Below are 14206 nucleotides of genomic sequence, written 5' to 3' on the forward strand. Positions count from 1 at the left end.
ACACATTATACATTGACAATAAATCATATGTGTGCAAATCAAGGTACAGAATGTATTACACAAGAAGTGATTGTTACAAGGTGTAGGTGCCACATGTCCTTCATAGGTCGCTGTGCTATATTTGAAAGATTACAATGTATGAACTGCAAGTAACAAAATTATCTCTATGTTAAAAGAAGTAACCCACTTACTCACGTACATAAAAGAAAAATCTCTCATCTGTGTGTTACATAATGTGCTATGCAGGATGCATATTAACCCTCTTTGCTTCTTGGATTAAAAACTGGGACTAGACAAAACACAGATCTCTGCATCAAATAAGTTAACCTCCATAGTTATTTTACCATTATAATTATTCCCTGAGATTTAATTTGTACACTAAGATCACTGCAGCAGGTGCCTCAGCCGCATAAAATAATTTAAAATGCAGACTTTGCAAACAATTAAGCAGAATAGATTTACTGTCATGTTTCTCCTTGTTGCCAATCTCTTTGTTGCAGGGATTTAAAATAACATGTATAAATTGAGGCCAAGATTTTGCATCGGGGTTGCGTCACTTTTTTGGCACAACCCTGAAGCAAAATCTATTTTTTTTAAATATTGTGATGCGCTCAAATGTACTCTTGACGGACCTGATAAACATATGTGTGAGTTTTTAAGATCTGCTGTCACTTCTTGTAAGGTCATGGGTTGTGATACCACTTCCTGTGAGTCCACATGCGATGTCACACACTCTGATGTCACACACTGTGATGTCACGTGCCATGATGTCACTTGCCTAATGCCTAACTTGGTTAGTCCCTTTTTTTTTAGGACTTGTGCCCTGGGTGTAGTAAGCCTGCTAGGACAGTAACCGGTAACTCCGTATGTGGGTAAAATCTGGTCCATTAGAGTTGGTCCTGAGGGTCCAGGTGGGTCTACTGGGAGAATCCGTAATTCCCCGTCGATTCCCCGGTAATTCCTCATTTTGGTCTGGCCATTCACAAAGAGCATCCGAAATCTCTGGGTACGAGTTGAGAGATTTGCTTTGTGCTCTATCAGCTAATCAGCACAGTGCTCTGCTGGGGGGGGGGGGGGGGGGGGGCAAGGGGAAGCCTCAGGAAGGAGCGCGAGATGAACTGGGAGACAACAGGTCGCCTGAAGATAGTCCTGATTTATGAGTGAGCTGGAGTAGCTGGAAACTCGGGGCGAAGGCGAGGTTGAAATAAACTGCACGAGAAGCGTGCCTACCACCTGTTTTATCTTGTGCTCTAAAGAACAGGCCAAACCCCCTTATAGATTAGATTGTATCCAATTAATTTACTGGCATGTTTTACTTCCAAAGTGCGATAATTGTCCTGTCTGAATTAGTACCGCTAAGCACACAGCTCTATATTTCAGAGGGCAGCTGTATTTGATGCAAATGAGCGTGGGTGTATGTGAGAGGGACGGAGGAGTGGGCGCAGGAGCCTTACATAAAGATTTTATCCATGGACAGCTTGCGATTCATTTCAATTCACTGCTCTTTCCTGCCTCCTCATTATTTTTGATGTACATTCCATTCCATGGGAGGAGCGCGTGAACACTGCAGGACCTTCTGAGAGCCAATAGCAGCAGCTGTGTCAAATGAGATTGATTCTGGGGTTTTAAAACACGGCCCTCTAAAGGCTAATTAAATCAATCAGTTTGCCTTCCTGATCCCTGACGAAGTGATGCACTTTTTTTAGAGCGCACAGAACTAACATGATCTGTGCTGCACAAGGCGGATAGAGCTCAGGATGAGCTGGTTTATCTAGCGAGGTCAGTAGTTTTGGTTGCGAATATGTATGGGATCTGTGATAATTTGACCCTCCTCTCCAGTTTATTCACAGGAAAAATATTAGTGGGTAATAATTAGCTTCTTTATAAAAAATTCTATTGCATCGAACACGGGGCCACCGAGCAAGTCATTAAGGGACCCATTAGGATGGTGGGCGGATTGCCCCCGCCGGGCCGGTGGTAGTCACCGCCAGCCCGTCGGGGGCGATCCGCCCGCCATCCATGCAGCAAAGACCCACTGCCATATTACAATGGCTGGGTGGTCCACGGCGGACGGAAAGACCGTCTGCCGCTTTTCTGCCCGGTCGTCAAGTCGACCGGGCGGAAAAGGGTTCAATATGGTGGCGGTGTCTGTTAGACACCGCCAGCCATATTACAATGTTGGCGGGAACATGCCTTTAATGCCGCCACGGAAAGGCATGCGGAGTCTGCTTGCGGGGGCCTGTTGCGGACTCCCAGGGACTCTGGGGGGTGCACATACCTTTCAAAGAACAACGTGGCAGGCACCCCGCGGTGCCTGTCACGTTGTGCATTGAAATGCACAACCTGCCTTTGTGGCATTGCGGCGGGCGGTGCTCTCTGCACCGCCCGCCGCAATGTTGCAGATGCGCCATGCGCCCGCCAGTGTGGCAGGCGCACCCTAATCAGGAGTGCAGGACCGCCGCACCCTTAGCGGGCGGTCCCGTTACCCGAGGGTATGGTGGGCGGACAAAGTCCGCCCGCCATACTAATGGGCCCTAGGACTTTTGATGAGTTTTGATAGAGCGCCATGTTATTCTGAAAGTTTGTAAGGGTGCATCATAATCACTGTTAGTCTGCACCCATATATGTTAACCGACTTATAGTAATGTGTGGCTTAGAAATGTATCACTCAAATCTGCTTATAATAGTATGATTAGAAATGTAACCATGCCTTTCATGAAGAGCAATGTCGTAGTTTACTGCAAATGTACTTTAGTCAATGAATAATGATTAGATTCCATGTAAAATGATGTATTAGGTTTAAACGTGCTCCATATTAAAGTCTGCACATTTAGTTTGCTTATTCATATATAAAGAGATATGAAATCAATGATTATAATGTGATTTTAGAAGTATGGGTTTAAATTGTGTAAAGGCCTGATCTCATATACGTTTAAAGAGAAATGCCTGTTCATTTCTTATGTTAGCTAAATATTGTAGGCCGAAAATGATTTCCCTTGGTAAGGCTTTGGGGTTTCGGGACGTTAGAAAATCTCAGAGAAGTGGAAAGTTTCTCGTTCTCATGTTTCTGTTGCAGGTACAAGGACACTTAGCTCGTTAGAGAGACTAGGCCTTTGTTTTAGGAGTTAGGATGGTACGAGAAGCCAATATGGGAGTACACCGGAATTTAGGGATGATACTTTCGGCAGAGAAGGTGCCTGGGACCCAAGGTCAAGCTAACCGTCATTGGATGGGATACAAGTTTCACTGGAAAAGTACTGGAAGAAGACCTGGCTGAAGAGGTGTGTCGGAGGGCGTGTTCTATGTTTTCGGGATTTTGTATTAGGGAGAGTGCCCCGAGGGTTGAGCAGTTGAGGCTTAGATGGGAAGCTAGAAGGAGCATCTTAGAGCGAGCTCTGACAAAGTGAGTGCACTTCGAAAGAAGTCTTCACTTCTGACACCTTTAACTTTCTTGCCTGGGAGGGAAAATGCTAAGTAGGGATGTCACCTTAGAGATAGAGTAGGGATAGACTAACTGATTTTCCTTTTAGGCTAATGACTTCTAATGTAGAGACTGGAGTAATTATCGCTTTCCTAATGTTATTGGAATTGATTATTCTTCTTATTCTGAGTCGGATGAGGCTTCTGCGTAGGGTTTCCTTTGTATTAGTGCCCATTTATTTTCTTCACCTTGTATTGAGGTGCTTGTATGTGCAGTTATTCTAGGTTGTAATAAATTCCTAAGAATTAAGATTTGGAGTCAGTGGTCCTTTTAGAGATTAAATTCAACTTATTGATTATGTGTTAAAATGTGATTTCCTCCCCTCTACACTATTTAGCAGTTAAAAGATACTGGCGACCTGAGAGGATTCTTGGTGATGGTAAGATAGATAAGAATCCGGCGCCATCAGTTGGTAGCAGAGTAGGATGGTTATTTCTGATAGTGAGGGGAGATCTAGATCAAGATAAGAGATTCTGGAGGCCCATAGAATTCAAGGGATGGTGACCCATCAGATGGTGAGCGGCAGACGACGACAGTTGATGGAGATTGATGGAAAGTAGCGGTGCGGTGGAAAGCAGCAGTTCGTGGAGGAGTGAGTATGAATAGGGTGATGTGTTTTATAGATTGCAGTGTTGATTTGATTGTGTGATGTCTTGCGGAGTTGGAATGAGAGTTGACTGAATGTGAGATCGGGCTGTGAGCGCGCGCAGCCTGGGGATTCTTAGACTCGGCGAGTAGTCTGAGAAGTTGTGGTGCAGAAGACACCCAAGCTAGATTTTGTTGACCATTGGAAGGGAATCGTGAGATGTCATCGATTACCCAGACCGAGATAGGCGAGATAGGGGGAGCGAATGCGTGAGTGCGTGAGTAACCGGCGCTGGTTGTGGGTTGTTGTATGTAGAAAATTGAGCACTTGAAGCCTATCAGTTGAGGCGATTGTCCGGTCATTTCGCGGGCAGACAGTTGCCAGGGTTGAGGTCAACAATTTCGAGAGACTATCGTAGGCAGTCAGAGAAGTGATTGTCCGGTCATTTGTGGACAGATAATTACTTCAGAGTGTGAATGGGACGAATGCAAGGGTGAGACGCGAATTGTGAAAGAGGGGAACTGCTGCGAGCAGAGGAAGTGTGACATCAGAAGGTGTCGCGCTGCAATAGGTCGGTTGGTGTGAATCGCGCTACTATTGGTGGTTTGACAGCAGGAAGTGAACAAAAATATTGTGCGCGATCAGAAATTTGTTCATCATGAAATGTTTTAAGGTTTTTCGAGAATTATGTAGAGGTGACGAACATGTGGTTACTCGAGGGGGAGAAGAAGCCCCTCCCGAGGATACTCCAGCGCATTATATGGCAAAGAATGTGGGATTGCCTACTATAATTTGGCTTGAAAATTGGCGAAAAATGACTCATGGTGAGGGAGAACTGACTTTCCCACGATATGGTACTTTCAGGTTGGATGCGTTGTATCAGTTAAAATCTGTGATGTCTTCGTTGCGACCTCTGCCTAGACCAACACAGTTTGAGGCATTACATGCATGGATCAGAGCAGCGTATGATAGGAAAAGAGACAGAAGCCAAGAAAGAGTGAAGAAGTCAATCAGGGCATTCCAGGATGCGAGATGGGATGCGCTAGAGAAGAGGTGGAGAGTGGAAACAATTCAGGGGGATAGATTGTACCCGCTACTAGAGAAAACAGACAATGCAAAGGCAAAGAGCGTAGAGGAGGATGATAGTGATACGGATGACAGCTTGGTAGAGAGGCTGTTGTCCAAAAGACCGCCTCCGTTCAATCCAGATTCGTATGAAGGAAAGTCGGCTCCAGCGGAAGTGACCAGTGGAGTACAGACTCAGTCAGAGGTGAGAGTAGTAGGGAAAATCTCAACATGATTGGAGGACATGAGGATTCAATCTGTAGCGAGTACAGAAGATGGGAGAGGTGTGAGGTTACCGGATGCTTTAAAAGTACCGGTTACCATTGGACACATTGTTTCGGTTTACGACCCAGACCAAGAGAGAGTTGGTAGTCTAGCACAGTCAGCTGCTGGATCAAGGGGTGTCGTTGAGGGAAACGGGACAGCGAGCGGGATGGAGCAGACTCCGAGACCTATAGAATGGAGTACGCCATTGCCAGCCACCGCAGATTCCTCTAGGGGACAGGGGGATGCGAGACCGACAAGACCAAGGTCTTTGGCCAAGTCGAGATCAGATTTGAGAATGTGGGTACCGCCTGCGAGGAATTAGTGTGAGAGAGCTGTAGAGAGTGAGGAGCAATGTAACTCAGGAAACCGACCAGTCTCTAGGAACATGACAGAAGAGAGTAGACCTCGAGAACTGAACTGCGAGTACAACGAACGGAATGGTGCAGCTTGTCGAGAAATATTGAAAGGCGCCCTGAAAGGGAGGATGTTAGATGTAGTGAGATTGAAAGCAGAAGTAGACGAAATAATAAATGGAAATTTGCCTCTTGAAAGGATATACATGTATGAACAAGATGAGTTACTTTTTGTAGCGAAGGATGTGACTCGCTAGGCAAGAACTGCACATGAGAAACTGATAGAGTTGGCCAAGAAGTATGGGGTGGATTTGTCTAAACCGAAGTCATTACAGGGAAACCATAGGTTGCAGTATGGTGACCAAGAATTGGAAGAGAAAAGGGTCATGGGGTTGAGAACCCATATCAGAGATTTGATTATAGCGATGCATGCATCGATCATGCTTGATAAATGGGAGGAAAGGTGGTCCAAGAAGAAGAGTTCCAAAAAGATAGTAGGAGAGACGCCACCTCCAGGTAGAGGGACGGTAGGCATAGGGAATTTCCCTTTGTGGGAGGTACAGCATGGAACGATTTCCCTCGGCTGAGGGAGAAGCCTGTAGAATGGTACAAACAGGTTGATCCCTTTGTCAAGATCTAAAAAGTGTTGTGGATTGATTTGAACACGTTGTTTGACATCGTGGTTCCAGGGGACTTATGGTCTGCATGTAAAATTGCTGTTGAATGGCCGACTTCAGAGCCAGAAAGGAATCTTATCACGAATGGCCAGTCACCCTTAGTTATGAAAAAGTTTGAGCTGGTGATCACGTGGTTAAAATCGAAAATTTCGCCTCAGGATATTGATTGGGTTAAGATAGATCGGACAGTCCAAGAACCAAAAGAGACGGTACATGAATATTATGAATGCCTCTTGCAGGCTTTCAAGCAGTACAGTGGATTAGATGCCTTAGATACAAAAGACATGGGACAGTTTGTTTCGAAGTTTGTGTTGGGGTTGAGACCAGAAGCTAGTCTCATGATACAGCAACATCTGATCTGTTGGCAGAACAAGCCAGTGGATGAGATCTTGCGGTATGCCAGATACTGCAGTGATGAGATAGATTCTAAGCACAGGAAGTTAAAAGACAAATTGAAGCTTGTTCAGATTAAAACAGCTCAAGTTCAGCCTAGCGGAGGGACGTTAGGAAGGAGGCAGGGAAATAACCAAGGAGGAAATCAGAATGTCCAAGGTCAGGGAAGACAAGAGCCAGTTGATCCTAAGACAGGAATGGATGTGGCGACATTGAAGTCCACTGTGTGTCATCTTTATCACCAGATTGGACATTGGAAACTCGAGTGTCCCTTGAATCCAATCAACCAAGTGCAGCAAGAAGTAGAGATAGCCCAGGTACCTATACCTGAAGCAGTCCCTACGGTGACTAGACCAAGGTCGATGAAAGGGGGGACGTTCAGTCCGCAGGTACAAGTTCCCCAGCCACCTAGAGTTCAATATGTTCAGCGGGGAGCTCGGACTTATCAACAGATGCCCTTGTCCGAAGGGTATGAGGAGTTCAACCCAGACCCGTTGACATGACGGTGCCTGAGAGGGTAGGAGGACTGCAAACTTGGAGCAGTCTTGGAGGTAGACCAGAGGGGACCATTTGTAGAAGCAGACGTTGATGGTCACCCTACCACCTTTTTGGTTGATACTGGTGCTACCTGGTCTACTGTGAGATCCGCAGTAGTCCCTAACCTACCCCTCCCGGGACAATCGATTCAAATTGTTGGAGTAGCAAACAAGAAAAGGACCAGTCCATTGACAGAGCCAATTCCTGTGAGAATAGGAACTTTCCAAGATCGACACCAGTTCGTGGTTTGTGACTCGAGTCCAGTTTGCCTGTTAGGAAGAGATCTTTTGTGCAAACTAAATTGCACCATCTATTGCACACCGTAGGGAGTTGAAGTACAGACGAAGGATGATGATGCGACCTTTAAAGTTGCAAATCAACACTTGTGCATAGAAATGTACCCAGCGTTTGCAGTGACTTGAGAGATTCTGTGTCACACGAGGTGTGGGACTTCACCGGAGAAGAGAATGGGTTGATCAAAGGTGTAGAGCCAGTGAAGATTCAGGTCAAACAGAACGTAGAATTCCCTAAGATGCCCCAGTACAATCTGTCACCCGAGACTATTGCAGGGATCAAACCTGTAATCTAGTCTAAAATCAAGCAGGGAATTCTGAAGGAGATCATGGGTAGCCCATGTAATTCACCTATCATGGGACTGCAGAAACCGAGTGGGAAATTCAGGATTGTGCAGGACCTGCAAAAGGTCAACACGATAGTTGTTCCATGCTGTCCGGTGGTACCGAATCCATCTGTGATTCTGTTTCAGATTCCGTGTGAAGCTAAGGGGTTTACAGTGATTGATTTGTGTCAAGCATTCTTCTCGATTCCACTCCATGAGGAGAGCCAATTTCTTTTTGCTTTCCGGATGGAAAACCGTGTGTTAACGTGGTGTCGTATCCCCCAGGGGTACACAGAGAGTCCATCGATCTTTAATCAGATCTTGAAGAAGAATCTTGAGAGTCTCGTTTTGCCACAGCACTCTGTTCTGGTGCAGCACGTTGATGACTTGTTTATTGCCTCAGAAACAAAGGATGCTTGCAGGATTGATACCATTGCTTTACTGAATCATTTGGCAGAGAATGGACACAAAGTGTCCCCAAACAAATTGCAGTACTGCCTGAGTGAAGTGCAGTACTTGGGTCATAGAATTGAGAACGGCAAGAGGAAGGTGTCACCAGTTCGCATTGAGGCTATTATGAACATGCCTATACGTACCACACACAGAGAAGTCAGAATGTTCTTGGGGATGGTTGGCTACTGCTGCCAATGGATTCCCAACTTCTCATTTGAAGCAAAGCCCTTACAGAGGCTGACACACAAGGATGTGAGTGATCCGGTACCATGGGACAACGACTGCTTAATGTCGTTTTTAAGGTTGAGAGAGGCTATGTGTTATGCTCCAGTTTTGGGAATGCCTGATTACAACAAGGCTTTCTCGTTGTTCTGATGTGAGAGAGAAGGTTGCGCATTGTCAGTTTTGACTCAGAATCATGGAGGTGTCCGTCGACCAGTTGCCTACTTTTCAGCTACTTTAGATCCAGTAGCTTTTGCGTTGCCTGGATGTCTCAAATCCGTTGCTGCAACAGGTGTCAGTATTGAAAGGTGTGAGAGTATTGTCATGGGACATCCACTTACTGTTTAAGTGCCACACTCTTGAACTGTTGATGACAAGGAACAAAACACAGCACCTCACAAATAACCGATTAACACGCTATACGTTATACTTGCCGCAGAAAATGTGACATTGAAGAGTTGTTCTGTTTTGAATCCCGCCACATTGATGCCCATTCCAAATGCAGATGGTGAAGATTGTGAGGACCATCATTGTCTCGATGTGACTGAACTATGCACCAAACTGAGACCAGACATTGTTGACAAACCGCTCCCTGATCCTGATGAAACTTTCTTTGTGGACGGTTCATGTTTGAGGGACAATGTTGGTCGATTAAGAGCAGCATTTGCTGTATGTACCATCACTGGAGTTGTTGAAGCTGCTTGTTTAGAGGGAGTACACTCCGCACAAGTAGCTGAAATCATTACTTTGACCCGTGCCTGTTTGGCTGCTGATCAGATGATAACAATCTACACTGACAGTCAGTACGGGTTTGGTGTGATTCATGACTGCGGGCAGCTATGGTCACAGAGAGGTTTCATGACATCTTCAGGTTCGCCCATCAGAAATGGGGAATATGTGAGACAATTGTTGGAAGCATTACAGTGTCCCAAGGAAATTGCAGTTGTCAAATGTTCTGCTCATAGTAGAGGGATTGATTTTTTTTCATTGGGTAATAACTATGCAGATGAGGTTGTTCGTTTCTGTGCAGAACAAGGATACATATTTAAAGGAGGTTACACTGGAGAAAGCCAAGAAATAACGAGCTCAGCATGATGTTAGCCATGGCAGACACTTGGGAGGAACTAAAAAGATTGCAGGATGAGGTTACCGACCAAGAATGAGATGGCTGGATAAGATCAGGATGTGAGAAAGAAGATGTGGATGTGTGGGTCTTGAGTGATGGTCGAGCTGTGTTGCCGGAAAGTTTGTTGAGCCCAATGGCAAGATTGATACATTGTGCAGTACATCTTGGCAGGCATGCAATGGTGTGAGTGTTTAGACAAATGTGGTACAATCCAAAGTTTTGTGCAGTGGCTGAAGCTGTATGTCAGAGGTGTGTCACGTGTCAACAGATGAATGCAGGAAAGAAGACTGCCATAACTTTGAGTTACATTGGGAGGTCAGGAGGGCCTTTCAATAGAATGCAGTTGGATTTCATTGAGATACCAAATTGTAATGGGCTGAGGTACATCCTAGTTGTGGTATGTGTGTTTTCAAGGTGGGTGGAGGCTTACCCAACACGTAGATGTGACACACTCACTGTAGCTAAACTATTGTTGAGGGAGCTTATCCTGAGGTTCGGCTTTCCGACCTCTTTGGAGTCAGATAGAGGGACACACTCCCACAGTGAGATCATGAAGTTGCTCTGTGCTGCCTTGAATGTGGATCAGAGGTTACATTGCAGCTACCGACCAGAGGCTTCTGGGATTGTGGAGCAGGTTAATGGAATTTTGAAAGCACGGATGGCAAAAGTGTGCACTTCGACATCTTTGAAATGGCCTGATGCACTGCCGTTGGTTCTCATGAGCCTTCGGAGTGTTCCAGATAGGAGAACGGGTTATCACCTCACGAGATCCTGATGGGCAGGGCAATGCGATTACCAGCGATTTCTGCTACTGCTCTAATTAGCATCACTGATGACTTAATTCTCGACTACTGTAAGGGACTGGCTGACGTAGTCCGTTCTGTGTCTCAGCAGGTACAAGCAGCAACTGTTCCAGCCTCAAGTGACCTGTGCCATGACCTGTGCCCGGGAGATTGGGTTCTGGTTCGCAAACACGTGAGGAAGAGCTGCCTGGATGTTCGTTGTTATGGCCCGTACCAGGTAATACTGGTCATGAACACGGCAGTGAAGTGTGGAGGGTTGCCGAACTGGGTACATGCCTCCCATACCCGCAAAGTTCCAGCACCCTTGGAAGGAACAGCCCCTCTCGTAAATGAAAATCCAGCAGAGGTGGCAGGGCCATCTGAGAGGGCAAGTCAAGCTGTGAGGGTTGCTGACGCAGTTGGTTGTGCACTGGATCAAGCTGAACAGGGTAGTGTCAATCAGAGCCCCGAATTTGACTCGGACGGAGAAAGCATTGCTGTGAGTGGAGTAGAGTCAAATTTAGCTGAAGAAGGAAGTAGTGCACAGGGTACCCATAGGGAGAGCAGAAGTGCCACGAGAGCAGAAGAGGTTTGGCCCGTGAGCCAGAGGCGGCTGAACCTGAGGTTGGCACCTGAAAGAGATCTTGCCCCAGTTTCTGAGATGTCTGAATCTGAACAGAGTGACGAAGAGCAAGCTCGAGGTGGTGTGAGGAGATCCAGAAGAACAAGAGTGCCGTGTCAAAGATACGCCTCACCGGAGTGGACATACACTGTGACTGATGCCAGGAGTGGTGAGCTTGGGGAGGCTGAAGTCCTTGGCGCTGGTCAGCGAATTTCCGAACCTGAAAGTGGATATGTTGCTGTTGGTTTCGGGAGTGGAGATCGAAGGAATACTGACTCTCACTATTCCGAATCCTCCACGTCCTAGCAGAATTCGTGAACTAATTCTGGAGAAGCTGGTTTTTCATACATTTGGGTATGTGCCACCGCATCAGGAATTAGTGTGGCTTCGTCTTGTATTTTTGCAGAATGATTTAGAAATTCTGGGAGCTGATCTTATTTTGGACTGAAGGTGAACTGTGTTGTAAATAAAAGTCTAAAAGAAGATAACCTAGGCCCGAGTGGAAGAAGAAAAATTTAGGGACTTTCCGTCAAGTCGACGAAAGAGGGCTAAGGAAGTCTTTTGTAGACTGTGTAAATAAGGAACTGAAATTGCAAGGGGATTTCCAGCTTTTGAAGTATCGTTCGAACTGGGCAGCAAGCGACGTTTGGAGGAGAAAAGAGACTCTTAATTGTTTGCTGCTGAAACCAAGAACTTTGAGAACTTTGCGAGAACATGGATGCTGGAAATACTCCTCGTAGATCCGAATTAGTAGTAGGTACACTTGTAGGGTTAGTGATAGTTTCTATAATCGTAATATTTGTAGCCTCATATATCGTTTCACATGAGCAGGAAGCGGAGGTACAGGGAACACCTACACCTACCACTTCTAGCCAAAAGGAGGTCACTATAGGAGCTAAAAGAGCTTTACTAATCGAAGAGAGTCCTAGATTTCACATAGATTTGTCTAGAGGGGATTTTAAGCTTAATGCGTATGCGAGGCTGCTATATGAGTACGTGGATGCGATGGATGCGAAAGACTGTTACGTGTGCATGCAGTTACCTGCCTCAGTGGATGAGGGTATCAGATATCATCATCTTCCAATGACGTATGGCATTTCTTGTAGCTTGTTGCTTAGTATCTTCTATGACAGAGGTCAGTTTGAGTATTTATTTTCCAATTACGATGCAGTGCTTCCTGAAGTTCCAGCTTACAAGCATTTGAATAAGTATGATTATTACAAGTCAGAAGACAGACTCTGGAAGTATTTCATACCGTCTTTGGAACTGAATACGGCTTATGCTCATCGGCATAACTTGACCTGTTCATTGTCAGATGTAGAGAAGAAATTTGTAGATCAGGTGGAAGATAGATATAGAAAACTAACTCAAACATGCGATACAGGAGACAGTCCAGTAGATTGGACTGATGAGGAAAGATTACACAGATCCAAAGGGAGTTATGGTCCCATAGCATTGGACAAGGAGCAGAGAGGGAAGCTGTGTGTGAGACGTTATCAGACCTATTATGGAAAGGTTCCGGAAGCCAGAGTACATGTGATCATGTCTTCACCATGGAAGATTCTGCTAAGAACTTTCTGCAAGGCTCAGTGCAAGTGATTCCAACTATTTATTATGTGTGTGGAAGGAATGACTATATCAGGTTGCCTGCAAATTGGTATGGTACATTCTATTTGGGAATTATCTTTCCGAAGATTTACCATGCAGAGGATTTGGAGCTTCTGGAGAATGGACAGCATTCGAGAGCAAGGAGAGCTGCGAGTGCAGGGATTGTGATTGGAGACATCTTTGGAGCATTGATACCGAGTTTGGGTGTGGTCCTGAATGATGTGAAGATCAGAAGATTGGCGACTGTGGTTGATGAGTTGTCAATGAATACAGCGAAGTCATTGATACTTGTGGATTGAGAGATGTTATCGATAAGGACGATGGTTTTGCAGAACCGCCTTGCTTTAGACGTATTATTAGCAAAAGAGGGCGGAGTCTGTAAATTGTTGAAAGTTCAGGAATGTTGTACGTATATTCCAGATAACAGCAAGGATCTGGAGAAATATATAGACAACATTACCACGATCCATCATGAGATAGAGGATTTGACCAAAGAGGGTGTGTGGGCAAAGATCGGTAAAGGATTTGGTCGCGTGGGAAGCTGGTTTGCCAATTTGGGGAAAGGGTTCCTTGGCTTTGTGCTAAAACCCCTCATCATTGTTGTGGTTTGTGTGGTTTGTTTGTGGGAATTCATCAGAGCTTATAAGTGGTACAGAGGAAACAGAGTCGAGAGAGCTCTCAAAGCGAGTGAAATGCGAATGGCCAGACTGCAGGACAGTCAATATCAGAACCTTAAGAATAGATAGAGACTCCAACGGGGGAGGATGGCGACAAGTACTGTTTAGGTCGGTTCGTTCTCCAAGGGAATTGTGAAATGGTGTAATGACCCTAGTCATCAAAGGGGGGAACTGATAGAGCGCCACGTTATTCTGAAAGTTTGTAGGGGTGCATCATAATCACTGTTAGTCTGCACCCATATATGTTAACTGACTTATAGTAATATGTGGCTTAGAAATGTATCACTCAAATCTGCTTATAATAGTATGATTAGAAATGTAACCATGCTGTTCATGAAGAGCAATGTTGTAGTTTACTGCAAATGTACTTTAGTCAACGCATAATGATTAGATTCCATGTAAAATGATGTATTAGGTTTAAACGTGCACCATATTAAAGTTTGCACATTTAGTTTGCTTATTCATATATAAAGAGTAATGAAAACAATGATTATAATGTGATTTTAGAAGTGTGGGTTTAAATTGTGTAAAGACCTGATCGCATATACATTTAAAGAGAAAGGCCTGTTCATTTCTTATGTTAGCTAAATATTGTAGGCCGAAAATGATTTCCCTTGGTAAGGCTTTGGGGTTTCAGGACGTTAGAAAATCTCAGAGAAGTAGAAAGTTTCTCGTTCTCATGTTTCTGTTGCAGGTGCAAGGACACTAAGGTGCACATGCATCAAAAATCGGTAAAGC

Source organism: Triturus cristatus, chromosome 7 (assembly GCF_964204655.1).
Source record: "Triturus cristatus chromosome 7, aTriCri1.1, whole genome shotgun sequence".
Taxonomy (NCBI): domain Eukaryota; kingdom Metazoa; phylum Chordata; class Amphibia; order Caudata; family Salamandridae; genus Triturus; species Triturus cristatus.